This window comes from Rhinatrema bivittatum, chromosome 10 (assembly GCF_901001135.1).
Source record: "Rhinatrema bivittatum chromosome 10, aRhiBiv1.1, whole genome shotgun sequence".
Lineage (NCBI taxonomy): Eukaryota > Metazoa > Chordata > Amphibia > Gymnophiona > Rhinatrematidae > Rhinatrema > Rhinatrema bivittatum.
In genome coordinates, this window is record NC_042624.1 from 117,210,582 (window position 1) to 117,223,653 (window position 13,072).

The following is a 13,072-nucleotide window of genomic DNA, read 5'->3' on the forward strand; positions in this document are numbered from 1 at the left end:
GACCTCCATGTAGCCCTGTAGGCCTTGATAGATTTGTTCTCCCCCCCTGAAAGCATGAGTCAGAACGTGGCCCCCCAAATCTCCTCCATGAGGCCCTGTCACTCAGAAAAAGTTGGGGCAGGGCTTCCCAAACCTGTCCTGGGGACCCCACAGTCAATTGGGTTTTCAGGAGATCCACAATGAATATGCATGAGATACATTTGCATACCACGGAGACTCAGTGTATGCAAATTTATCTCATTGTGGATCTCCTGAAAACCCGACTGGCTGTAGGGTCCCCAGGACAGGGTTGGGAAGCCCTTTTTTTCCCAGCTCCATTCTTGTATTCTCTCTGTCCTAGGCGTCACCCGGTCCTCCAAGCTCTGGGTTCCTGTCTTAAGTAGGACGCGGGGCTGCCAAGTTACCCAGTTCCAGAAGAGAGACTTTTTGACCCCTCCAGGTGGTGGTAGTGGTCCCTGATTCTACCCATTGAAGTCAGAACTACAAACCCCATAATGCTTCAGAACGGGGTTGTCAGAGATCCAGAACTGGGTAACTGGGCAGCTATACGAGTATTAGCATGTGAGATTCTGTTAGGGACCTTATATAAAACCAGTCAATACGAGTATTAGCATGTGAGATACTGTTAGGGACCTTATATAAAACCAGTCAATACGAGTATTAGCATGTGAGATACTGTTAGGGACCTTATATAAAACCAGTCAATACGAGTATTAGCATGTGAGATACTGTTAGGGACCTTATATAAAACCAGTCAATACGAGTATTAGCATGTGAGATACTGTTAGGGACCTTATATAAAACCAGTCAATACGAGTATTAGCATGTGAGATACTGTTAGGGACCTTATATAAAACCAGTCAATACGAGTATTAGCATGTGAGATACTGTTAGGGACCTTATATAAAACCAGTCAATACGAGTATTAGCATGTGAGATACTGTTAGGGACCTTATATAAAACCAGTCAATACGAGTATTAGCATGTGAGATACTGTTAGGGACCTTATATAAAACCAGTCAATACGAGTATTAGCATGTGAGATACTGTTAGGGACCTTATATAAAACCAGTCAATACGAGTATTAGCATGTGAGATACTGTTAGGGACCTTATATAAAACCAGTCAATACGAGTATTAGCATGTGAGATACTGTTAGGGACCTTATATAAAACCAGTCAATACGAGTATTAGCATGTGAGATACTGTTAGGGACCTTATATAAAACCAGTCAATACGAGTATTAGCATGTGAGATACTGTTAGGGACCTTATATAAAAGCAGTCAATACGAGTATTAGCATGTGAGATACTGTTAGGGACCTTATATAAAAGCAGTCAATACGAGTATTAGCATGTGAGATACTGTTAGGGACCTTATATAAAAGCAGTCAATACGAGTATTAGCATGTGAGATACTGTTAGGGACCTTATATAAAAGCAGTCAATACGAGTATTAGCATGTGAGATACTGTTAGGGACCTTATATAAAAGCAGTCAATACGAGTATTAGCATGTGAGATACTGTTAGGGACCTTATATAAAAGCAGTCAATACGAGTATTAGCATGTGAGATACTGTTAGGGACCTTATATAAAACCAGTCAATACGAGTATTAGCATGTGAGATACTGTTAGGGACCTTATATAAAAGCAGTCAATACGAGTATTAGCATGTGAGATACTGTTAGGGACCTTATATAAAAGCAGTCAATACGAGTATTAGCATGTGAGATACTGTTAGGGACCTTATATAAAAGCAGTCAATACGAGTATTAGCATGTGAGATACTGTTAGGGACCTTATATAAAACCAGTCAATACGAGTATTAGCATGTGAGATACTGTTAGGGACCTTATATAAAACCAGTCAATACGAGTATTAGCATATGAGATACTGTTAGGGACCTTATATAAAACCAGTCAATACGAGTATTAGCATGTGAGATACTGTTAGGGACCTTATATAAAACCAGTCAATACGAGTATTAGCATGTGAGATACTGTTAGGGACCTTATATAAAACCAGTCAATACGAGTATTAGCATGTGAGATACTGTTAGGGACCTTATATAAAACCAGTCAATACGAGTATTAGCATGTGAGATACTGTTAGGGACCTTATATAAAACCAGTCAATACGAGTATTAGCATGTGAGATACTGTTAGGGACCTTATATAAAACCAGTCAATACGAGTATTAGCATGTGAGATACTGTTAGGGACCTTATATAAAAGCAGTCAATACGAGTATTAGCATGTGAGATACTGTTAGGGACCTTATATAAAAGCAGTCAATACGAGTATTAGCATGTGAGATACTGTTAGGGACCTTATATAAAAGCAGTCAATACGAGTATTAGCATGTGAGATACTGTTAGGGACCTTATATAAAAGCAGTCAATACGAGTATTAGCATGTGAGATACTGTTAGGGACCTTATATAAAAGCAGTCAATACGAGAATTAGCATGTGAGATACTGTTAGGGACCTTATATAAAAGCAGTCAATACGAGTATTAGCATGTGAGATACTGTTAGGGACCTTATATAAAACCAGTCAATACGAGTATTAGCATGTGAGATACTGTTAGGGACCTTATATAAAACCAGTCAATACGAGTATTAGCATGTGAGATTCTGTTAGGGACCTTATATAAAAGCAGTCAATACGAGTATTAGCATGTGAGATACTGTTAGGGACCTTATATAAAAGCAGTCAATACGAGTATTAGCATGTGAGATACTGTTAGGGACCTTATATAAAACCAGTCAATACGAGTATTAGCATGTGAGATACTGTTAGGGACCTTATATAAAACCAGTCAATACGAGTATTAGCATGTGAGATACTGTTAGGGACCTTATATAAAACCAGTCAATACGAGTATTAGCATGTGAGATACTGTTAGGGACCTTATATAAAACCAGTCAATACGAGTATTAGCATGTGAGCTACTGTTAGGGACCTTATATAAAACCAGTCAATACGAGTATTAGCATGTGAGCTACTGTTAGGGACCTTATATAAAACCAGTCAATACGAGTATTAGCATGTGAGCTACTGTTAGGGACCTTATATAAAACCAGTCAATACGAGTATTAGCATGTGAGCTACTGTTAGGGACCTTATATAAAACCAGTCAATACGAGTATTAGCATGTGAGCTACTGTTAGGGACCTTATATAAAACCAGTCAATACGAGTATTAGCATGTGAGCTACTGTTAGGGACCTTATATAAAACCAGTCAATACGAGTATGAGCATGTGAGCTACTGTTAGGGACCTTATATAAAACCAGTCAATACGAGTATGAGCATGTGAGATACTGTTAGGGACCTTATATAAAACCAGTCAATACGAGTATGAGCATGTGAGATACTGTTAGGGACCTTATATAAAACCAGTCAATACGAGTATGAGCATGTGAGATACTGTTAGGGACCTTATATAAAACCAGTCAATACGAGTATGAGCATGTGAGCTACTGTTAGGGACCTTATATAAAACCAGTCAATACGAGTATGAGCATGTGAGCTACTGTTAGGGACCTTATATAAAACCAGTCAATACGAGTATGAGCATGTGAGCTACTGTTAGGGACCTTATATAAAACCAGTCAATACGAGTATGAGCATGTGAGCTACTGTTAGGGACCTTATATAAAACCAGTCAATACGAGTATGAGCATGTGAGCTACTGTTAGGGACCTTATATAAAACCAGTCAATACGAGTATTAGCATGTGAGCTACTGTTAGGGACCTTATATAAAACCAGTCAATACGAGTATTAGCATGTGAGCTACTGTGAGGGACCTTATATAAAACCAGTCAATACGAGTATTAGCATGTGAGATACTGTGAGGGACCTTATATAAAACCAGTCAATACGAGTATTAGCATGTGAGCTACTGTGAGGGACCTTATATAAAACCAGTCAATACGAGTATTAGCATGTGAGCTACTGTGAGGGACCTTATATAAAACCAGTCAATACGAGTATTAGCATGTGAGATACTGTGAGGGACCTTATATAAAACCAGTCAATACGAGTATTAGCATGTGAGATACTGTGAGGGACCTTATATAAAACCAGTCAATACGAGTATTAGCATGTGAGATACTGTTAGGGACCTTATATAAAACCAGTCAATACGAGTATTAGCATGTGAGATACTGTGAGGGACCTTATATAAAACCAGTCAATACGAGTATTAGCATGTGAGATACTGTGAGGGACCTTATATAAAACCAGTCAATACGAGTATTAGCATGTGAGATACTGTGAGGGACCTTATATAAAACCAGTCAATACGAGTATTAGCATGTGAGATACTGTGAGGGACCTTATATAAAAGCAGTCAATACGAGTATTAGCATGTGAGATACTGTGAGGGACCTTATATAAAAGCAGTCAATACGAGTATTAGCATGTGAGATACTGTTAGGGACCTTATATAAAAGCAGTCAATACGAGTATTAGCATGTGAGATACTGTTAGGGACCTTATATAAAAGCAGTCAATACGAGTATTAGCATGTGAGATACTGTTAGGGACCTTATATAAAAGCAGTCAATACGAGTATTAGCATGTGAGATACTGTTAGGGACCTTATATAAAAGCAGTCAATACGAGTATTAGCATGTGAGATACTGTTAGGGACCTTATATAAAACCAGTCAATACGAGTATTAGCATGTGAGATACTGTTAGGGACCTTATATAAAAGCAGTCAATACGAGTATTAGCATGTGAGATACTGTTAGGGACCTTATATAAAAGCAGTCAATACGAGTATTAGCATGTGAGATACTGTTAGGGACCTTATATAAAAGCAGTCAATACGAGTATTAGCATGTGAGATACTGTTAGGGACCTTATATAAAAGCAGTCAATACGAGTATTAGCATGTGAGATACTGTTAGGGACCTTATATAAAAGCAGTCAATACGAGTATTAGCATGTGAGATACTGTTAGGGACCTTATATAAAAGCAGTCAATACGAGTATTAGCATGTGAGATACTGTTAGGGACCTTATATAAAAGCAGTCAATACGAGTATTAGCATGTGAGATACTGTTAGGGACCTTATATAAAAGCAGTCAATACGAGTATTAGCATGTGAGATACTGTTAGGGACCTTATATAAAAGCAGTCAATACGAGTATTAGCATGTGAGATACTGTTAGGGACCTTATATAAAAGCAGTCAATACGAGTATTAGCATGTGAGATACTGTTAGGGACCTTATATAAAAGCAGTCAATACGAGTATTAGCATGTGAGATACTGTTAGGGACCTTATATAAAAGCAGTCAATACGAGTATTAGCATGTGAGATACTGTTAGGGACCTTATATAAAAGCAGTCAATACGAGTATTAGCATGTGAGATACTGTTAGGGACCTTATATAAAAGCAGTCAATACGAGTATTAGCATGTGAGATACTGTTAGGGACCTTATATAAAAGCAGTCAATACGAGTATTAGCATGTGAGATACTGTTAGGGACCTTATATAAAAGCAGTCAATACGAGTATTAGCATGTGAGATACTGTTAGGGACCTTATATAAAAGCAGTCAATACGAGTATTAGCATGTGAGATACTGTTAGGGACCTTATATAAAAGCAGTCAATACGAGTATTAGCATGTGAGATACTGTTAGGGACCTTATATAAAAGCAGTCAATACGAGTATTAGCATGTGAGATACTGTTAGGGACCTTATATAAAAGCAGTCAATACGAGTATTAGCATGTGAGATACTGTTAGGGACCTTATATAAAAGCAGTCAATACGAGTATTAGCATGTGAGATACTGTTAGGGACCTTATATAAAAGCAGTCAATACGAGTATTAGCATGTGAGATACTGTTAGGGACCTTATATAAAAGCAGTCAATACGAGTATTAGCATGTGAGATACTGTTAGGGACCTTATATAAAAGCAGTCAATACGAGTATTAGCATGTGAGATACTGTTAGGGACCTTATATAAAAGCAGTCAATACGAGTATTAGCATGTGAGATACTGTTAGGGACCTTATATAAAAGCAGTCAATACGAGTATTAGCATGTGAGATACTGTTAGGGACCTTATATAAAAGCAGTCAATACGAGTATTAGCATGTGAGATACTGTTAGGGACCTTATATAAAAGCAGTCAATACGAGTATTAGCATGTGAGATACTGTTAGGGACCTTATATAAAAGCAGTCAATACGAGTATTAGCATGTGAGATACTGTTAGGGACCTTATATAAAAGCAGTCAATACGAGTATTAGCATGTGAGATACTGTTAGGGACCTTATATAAAAGCAGTCAATACGAGTATTAGCATGTGAGATACTGTTAGGGACCTTATATAAAAGCAGTCAATACGAGTATTAGCATGTGAGATACTGTTAGGGACCTTATATAAAAGCAGTCAATACGAGTATTAGCATGTGAGATACTGTTAGGGACCTTATATAAAAGCAGTCAATACGAGTATTAGCATGTGAGATACTGTTAGGGACCTTATATAAAAGCAGTCAATACGAGTATTAGCATGTGAGATACTGTTAGGGACCTTATATAAAAGCAGTCAATACGAGTATTAGCATGTGAGATACTGTTAGGGACCTTATATAAAAGCAGTCAATACGAGTATTAGCATGTGAGATACTGTTAGGGACCTTATATAAAAGCAGTCAATACGAGTATTGGCATGTGAGATACTGTTAGGGACCTTATATAAAAGCAGTCAATACGAGTATTGGCATGTGAGATACTGTTAGGGACCTTATATAAAAGCAGTCAATACGAGTATTGGCATGTGAGATACTGTTAGGGACCTTATATAAAAGCAGTCAATACGAGTATTGGCATGTGAGATACTGTTAGGGACCTTATATAAAAGCAGTCAATACGAGTATTGGCATGTGAGATACTGTTAGGGACCTTATATAAAACCAGTCAATATGAGTATTGGCATGTGAGATACTGTTAGGGACCTTATATAAAACCAGTCAATACAAGGAAGAGGAAAGGTTTCTCTTTGGCTTTCTTAAGTTAATGATTAATCGTATTTGAGAATAGAACTCCCACCTGTTCGCACAATATTCCCATCATGACATCTTCCAGCTGTGATGGTCAGTGGGGAGCCCGGGTTTCCAGCCCGGCGACATCTGAAAAGGCTTTTGTCTCCGTTTCCAAGTCATTTTTTCTTTTGCTCTGTTTTCAGATAAGTTTTACCAATCGGAGAATGCGAGCATCTCTGGAAACGGAGCCCTCAGAGGAGAGCTTCAGGGTAAAGAGGAATCTTTCAGCTCTCCTATGGATTTTCTGTAAAAATTGTTTAATGATGAGGCACAGTTCTCACTGAGCTTTCCCCATCAGGCACTGGAAATTACATTCGCCCCAGTCTGAATTGCTTGGCATCACGCCGGAAGACATTTTTATGTGGTAATTTAAAACGTTGCCAAATGTAAGGGTAAGGGTTAAAACAGAAATATAATGATTATAAATTCCTTTACAAACACACGGGAACTTGTGGAGACGTGAACAGAACCAAAAGTGACCTCCGGGTCCAAATCACTGTTCATTCTTTCCTGTTGAAGGGAGAGGGGCAGTAGCACTGACGAATTTAGGATTTTGCAGCCCCCGGGCATGGTTGGCGCTGTCACACACACCCTACCCCTCCCACGCTCCACAGAAGGTTGGACAACAGGGAGCAGGAAGTCCAAAACCTGCGGCAGCCGAGGGGTAGATCCTGCAGCAAGAGCTAGAAAGTTCTGAAGCAGGTTGCCAAGAGTTTCCATCTCTCCTGTTACGTTAGAAAAACAATTTTCCAACCTTGCCTGTCTCTGCTTTTATCGGAAAGGGAAAAAAGGATATCCCAAGCATCTCGGGGATGGGGAGAAGAGAGGAAGATCAAGGATGGGGGGGGGGGGGGGGGGGGGGGGGGGGAATCAGGAATCTGAGATGGAGGAAGTGAAGATGCACAGGAAGGGGCTCTGAGACTTTGATAATTAAACTCCTTCCCACTTTTCCAAAAACAATCCTGCAGTAATCATAGAACGCAGTCGTGACCGAGATCCTTCTAGCGTCACAGTGTGCACCAGCCCCACATTACTTGGTTCTTACAGGAAGTTTCCTGCTCGGGGGGGGGGCTCTCACCAGCTCTCTTCTATCTGCTCCCTCTGCTCCAGGACCAGGGAGCAGGGCAGGTCTTCTTTGCAAAGTGTTGACTGCTCCACTCTCACCCTCTCCCCTCCTGTTCTCTGCTCTGCCTGGGAGGGGAGGGGCTAGAGCAGGAAGCAGCAAATCTCAAGCAGACAAGCTGGGTACAGAGCTAAGCCTCTCTGTGTCCGCCGGCCTCTCAGCTCCAGAATCATGATTTGCCCGGAAGATAGTTGCTTCAGACCCAGTAAGTAAATACAAATCTTTACAGTTTTCTGCAGTTTTACTTACTCATCTATTTATTTATTTATAAAATTTCTGTCCCACTGATCTCACAGCGGGTAACAGAAAATACGCACATAAAATACAATCAAACAGCAATAAACAACTCAACATATCAGCACCCAATATAGTAAAACAAAGGCAAAACGATTCAATAAGTGGCTGGGTACTCCCAAGCTTAAAGGGCCCTGTCCGCTGTCACTGGTGTTTTTCGTCAAAAGTCATGGCAAACAGATGAGTTTTCAGTTGTTTCCTAAAGGGAAGCAGGTGGTGATCAGCTGTACAGCTCCTCGGGCAGGTCATTCCCTAGGGCCGGAGCAGCTGTACTAAACACACGCTCTGCGCTGGAAGCCAGGTGAGGAGGTGTCATCCTGGGAACTTCTGGGGGTGAGGAGGCGAGGAGCCGGGGGGCAGCACATGGGAGCTTATCGGCGGATGGCAAGTTGGAGACAAGGGGGAGTTAAGCTTTGCAATGCCTTGTGGACAGTAAGGAAGGGCCAGTGTAAGGACACCAGCACAGGTGAGAGCTGCTGGCCTGAGGGAGTGCAGCAGAGCTCTGAAGTAGGTGCAGTGGAATGAAAATCACTGTCCTAAAAGTGAGACATACTGTTCTGCTGCTGTGAGAAACCCCCCCCCCCAGAGAGATTTTCATCTGGATGGCGCCTGGCTTACACGTGCAGTACCCAGTCGTAATGTCCAGAAACAGACTGAAGGGATGTGCAACCAGAAAATATTCCGTTTTATTTTTATTTTGTTTAATTTTTATTATTCGGTTTGTTTGGGGGTTTTGTTTTTTTTTTGTTCATTTTCATTTTAATGCACACTAAAATGAAAACAAACAAACAAAAGAAAACAAAAACCAAAACACATCCCCAACCTAGGGGTCTGTGAGGAATCGCTGTCGATCCCTGGTCCTGCTTTAAGGATTTCTGCAAACCTCAGAGGTGAGCTTTTATTTTCCAGCATTTTCTGAGCAGATGCTAATTAACCAAAGGCAGATAGTGCAGGGGGTCAAGGAAAGCAGAAGGCCGCATGAAGCAAGCAGCGATGATAAAATCTAGAATTATGTGCAGCATTCAGTGAAAGTGCTGGCAATTTCCTGACTTATCCAGCCTCTGCCAAAAGCCTGGCAATTACATAGAGATGACATCTTAAATTCGCCAGCTGTTCCGATTTCTCATTGTGAGTAACTGAGGGGTGCACTGGTGCCAGGCTGTGGTAGCCAAAGCTCTGGACTTTTGTTTGTATTGAAAGCACAAGTAAATACATTGAGGAATAGTAACATGGTAGATGACAGCAAAAAAAAAAAAAGACCAACCGCATCCATCCAGTCTGCCAGTTGTCTATCCATCCGCACTGCTAAGGAAATATCCCCCAGCTGACAACCATAGAGTGTGACCAGTTGTACGATCTCCCTTCTCACCTAAGCCAGTTTGTATCGCTTTACCCAGCCATTTGGGTAGATGAGCAGTCAAGATCCCCTATTTAATTCAACCAGACCTGCACGCTCCCTGCTTGTGTTGGATTGGGTGCAGCTGGCTCTAAAGGGTTAACCTGGGTCCTGGAAGCAGGGTCCTGCTGTGCCCTGTCCAGCCTGTGCCATTCAGTAGCTAATTTGGCCAGCCCTGCAAGAACAATCCTTATTTCTGTGGCCTAGACTGCTCTGGTAGCCGTTATCTCCAGTTAATGCCCGATAAAACTTGGTTTATTTGTTTAACCTGTTAAATAAAGTTTGGAACAGAAGAAGCAGCCTCTGCCTCAGTGCATCTTCTGAATGCAAGTAAGATAGGAAAGACAGACAGACTGGCTATATTTATATTTGTATGGGTTTTCTTTAATTGAATGTTTCAGAGGTGAAACAGAGGATTTGTTTTATCATATTCTGTGGCTTTAGTAATTTGCACATTGCGCAATACTGATAAAATGCCACAAAACACACACAAAAGCTCCCAAATACAGAGGCTATGGTTTAAATCAGACTTGTTCTGTGTGCTTGCTGGAGACTGTTGCTGTTGAAAGGAGAAATACAAAGCCAGTTAAAAAGCAAGAAAGGTGGCAGTGGGGGGTTATTCCTTCCCCTGCGGCTATGTAGGCTCCTTCACTTTGAAGACCCAATGCATTGAATGCCCCTCTCCACCTCTGCTCACTGAAGTAAAGAGTCCTCTTCCTAGAGGGAATGAACTGCCCTTCCATGCAAAATATAGCATGGGATATTTAGCTACCGAAGGTTGCATTTTAATTATCCGAAAATGTTTAAAAAAAAAAAAAAAGGATAAAAAGCACTTGATCAGCTGAAGAGTGGTTGAAGATTTGGCAGCTGGGATTCAATGCCAAGAATTACAGAGACGTGCACCTGGGATGCGGTAATCCACAGCGGCAGTTACTACCCTTAACAGAAACATGGGGGTAACCTGCATGGAGCGGCAGTTACTACCCTTAACAGAAACATGGGGGTAACCTGCATGGAGCGACAGTTACTACACTTAACAGAAGGCATGGGGGTAACCTGCACGGAGCGGCAGTTACGACCCTTAACAGAAGGCATGGGGGTAACCTGCACGGAGCGACAGTTACTACCCTTAACAGAAGGCATGGGGGTAACCTGCACGGAGCGGCAGTTACTCCCCTTAACAGAAGGCATGGGGGGTAACCTGCACGGAGCGGCAGTTACTACCCTTAACAGAAGGCATGGGGGTAACCTGCACGGAGCGGCAGTTACTCCCCTTAACAGAAGGCATGGGGGTAACCTGCACGGAGCGGCAGTTACTCCCCTTAACAGAAGGCATGGGGGTAACCTGCACGGAGCGGCAGTTACTCCCCTTAACAGAAGGCATGGGGGTAACCTGCACGGAGCGGCAGTTACTCCCCTTAACTGAAGGCATGCGGGTAACCTGCACGGAGCGGCAGTTACTACCCTTAACAGAAGGCATGGGGGTAACCTGCACGGAGCGGCAGTTACTACCCTTAACAGAAGGCATGGGGGTAACCTGCACGGAGCGGCAGTTACTACCCTTAACAGAAGGCATGGGGGTAACCTGCACGGAGCGGCAGTTACTACCCTTAACAGAAACATGGGGGTAACCTGCACGGAGCGACAGTTACTACCCTTAACAGAAGGCATGGGGGTAACCTGCACGGAGCGGCAGTTACTACCCTTAACAGAAGGCATGGGGGTAACCTGCACGGAGCGGCAGTTACTCCCCTTAACTGAAGGCATGCGGGTAACCTGCACGGAGCGGCAGTTACCCTTAACAGAAGGCATGGGGGTAACCTGCACGGAGCGGCAGTTACTCCCCTTAACTGAAGGCATGTGGGTAACCTGCACGGAGCAGCAGTTACTACCCTTAACAGAAGGCATGGGGGTAAACTGCATGGAGCGGCAGTTACTCCCCTTAACTGAAGGCATGCGGGTAACCTGCACGGAGCGGCAGTTACTACCCTTAACAGAAGGCATGCGGGTAACCTGCATGGAGCGGCAGTTACTACCCTTAACAGAAGGCATGGGGGTAACCTGCATGGAGCGGCAGTCACTACCATAAGCAAGTTGCTGGACAGACTGGATGAAGCATCTGGTCTTTACCTGCCATCATTACTCTATTGCTATGATTTTCTTTCAGTTATCCAGTGACAGTAATGAGCATGCAGCATCCAAGTTCCTTATTAGAGATGCAGTGAAAAATAGCAATTTGCACTTGTAAACGCTGCCTGTCAGTCAGATGTTCAGCAGTGGGGTTTGTTGATAATTAGGGCCCAAGAAGTCAAGGAATAGGTGCGTGAGTTTCCAACTGCGTGGTCCCGTTAATTTCTCTGAAAAACGGAGATGCAAAGAAGCATCTCAGAGGTGCCGTGCATCAGCCCAACAGATGACGTCAGAAAGAGAACAACTGGCCCATCAGTCTGCCAGTTACTGCTGTGCTGCTAGGAGATATCCCAGCTGCCGGCTGCAGAAGCTTGACCTCTTCTAGTACATCACCTCTTATTCAAGTCAGTGTTTGTCCTCTTCCTATTGGGTTTTTTGCTATCCTAGGTAGACGAGCATACATACAGGTTCCCATAGTTCATCTCACACTCAGGCCCCCTGTCCCCCATATTTTATCACCAAATTTTGTAATAAGTCAACCAGCTACCAAAATCTGGCTGCCTAGATCCCATCGCCTTGCTGAATTGCCCCTGTCCACCACCAATCTGCCAGCATTGACCTGGATAATTTCCTGTGAGCTGTTGGTCCTGATTCAGCTACCCTGTAGCCTGCAGTGTATCTCGCTTAGCTTTCCTCTCTCTGACCCTCTGCGTTCTCCTTATCTTCTCTCCCCTTGCTTCAATCCTGAAGGAAGCAAAGGGTGGGTTGTTTGTAAAACAACCCACCCTTTGCTCCCAGCCCTGCTGGGAGCAAAGGGTGGGTTGCTCCCAGCCCTGCTCCTACCACTCAGGCCGATACAGTACAAGTTGCAGGAGAGCGGGCGAGCGCACAGGCCACTCTCCTGTGCGCGCGATTCAGTAAAAAAAAAAAAATTAAAATTAGGGCCCGCGGTATAAAGAGGCGCTAGGGACACTAGCGCGTCCCTAGCTCCTCCTTTTTGACAGGAGCGGCGGCTGTCAGCGAGTTTGACAGCCGACGCTCAATTTTGC